Source organism: Adiantum capillus-veneris, chromosome 24 (genome assembly GCF_014529385.1).
Source record: "Adiantum capillus-veneris isolate H3 chromosome 24, ASM1452938v2, whole genome shotgun sequence".
Classification (NCBI taxonomy): Eukaryota; Viridiplantae; Streptophyta; class Polypodiopsida; order Polypodiales; family Pteridaceae; genus Adiantum; species Adiantum capillus-veneris.
Genome location: NC_140954.1, coordinates 74,436,343 through 74,438,030, shown reverse-complemented (window position 1 = coordinate 74,438,030; position 1,688 = coordinate 74,436,343).

The window sequence follows — 1,688 nt, the reverse complement described above, 5'->3', positions numbered from 1 at the left end:
TCGAGCTAAGAATTCTATTCGTGTGTCTAGCTTGTCCATTTTCTTGTGGATGATATGGAGCTGATTTGTTATGGATGACCATAAATTCATTCAATTACCTCATTGAGGAAATGAGTTCCCCTATCACTGACAATTTCTATTGGGAGTCCATGTCTTGTGAATACATTCTCATACAAGAATGCGGCTGTGGTTCTAGAATCATTCTTCCTGGTTTCCTTAGTCTTTGTCCACTTGGTCAAATAGTCCATAGCTACAATAATATATTGAGCTTCAATTATATAAGCAGGTGGTTGTATTGTCTCGACAAAACCTATGTCCCATTTTGAAAAAGCTCTAGCCCCTATCATTGGTCTTAAAGGCATGCTATCTACCTTGGTTGGCATTTTTTCTCGTTGGCATGCATCACACCTTCAAACATATTCTTTGGCATCTGCAAAAAGTGTTGGCCACCATATGCCTGCCATTAAAATTGCTCTAGTAGGGGTTTCACTAGAAAAGTGACCTCCAGCTAATCCAACATGTGCTTGTTCTAGAGTGGGTATACTTCATCTTCATTTGCACAAAGACGCAGACGTTGATCCTTTCCTCTCAGGTACAATTGGTTTTCAATAAGAGCGTAGTCTCTTACTTCAATTTCAATAGCTCTTTGGTGGCATTTACTCATATCCTCCGGAAATATTCTGCTTGATAAGTAAATAACTAGATAGTTACTCCACTTAGGAACTAGTGAGATTTGAAATACTATCACATGAGGTATGGGTATTTGTTTTTGGCATTGAAGAAATTTTTTTACAAATGAGTGAACATCACGTCTCATGGTTGGCCAAAATACTCCAAGTCTCAAGATCCGTTGCATAGTTTGGTCTTCCGTAAAGTGAAGTCCTACTATGGTAATGTGTGCTTGACTTAAGTATTGGGTTTTCTCCTCAGGATTAATACACAAAAGAAATATTCCATCTTGATTTATTTTGTATAGCCTTCTAGCTAGTAATTAATACATAGACGATTGCCCAATTAATCGTGGTGTAATAGGAAGTGGTATTTGAGAGCCCACTTGAGCTATGGTCATCGATGAAACCATATTTTTCTGACCAGCTGGGTATCATTTCCACGGAGAATAGATATGCATCTGGTAGATCATAGTCTACCCCTTTTGGTGATTCTCCTGAAATAATCCTTGATAAATGATCTGCTCTTTGGTGTGTGGTTCCCTTTTTTACAACTACAGTGAAATCAAATTCCAAAAGAATGATGAACCATCTCACTATTCTCCCTGTGTTACATGGCTTGTTGACAAAGTACAATAAAGCTTGGTGGTCCACAAAGAACACAAATTTGTTGGCTAATAGGTAATGTCTATACTTTTTTATGGCATAGATCATCCTTAATCCTTCTCTTTTGGCGGCTGTATAGTTTTTCTCTGCCACATTCAGCTGTCTACTAGTATAAGAAATGGAAAAATCAATTTTTTTGTCTCCTAGTTGAGCTAATATACACCCAATGGAAAAATTGGAAGCATCAACATGTATATGGAATATCTTATTCCAATATGGTGCTTTCAATATTGGGGCTGAAGTGAGAGCTTGTTTAAGCTTCATGAAGGATTATTCACACTCATCAGTCCATTCAAAGAGTGTAATCAAGCCATACATAGGTTTTGTGATTATAGCATACATGTAAATGAATCG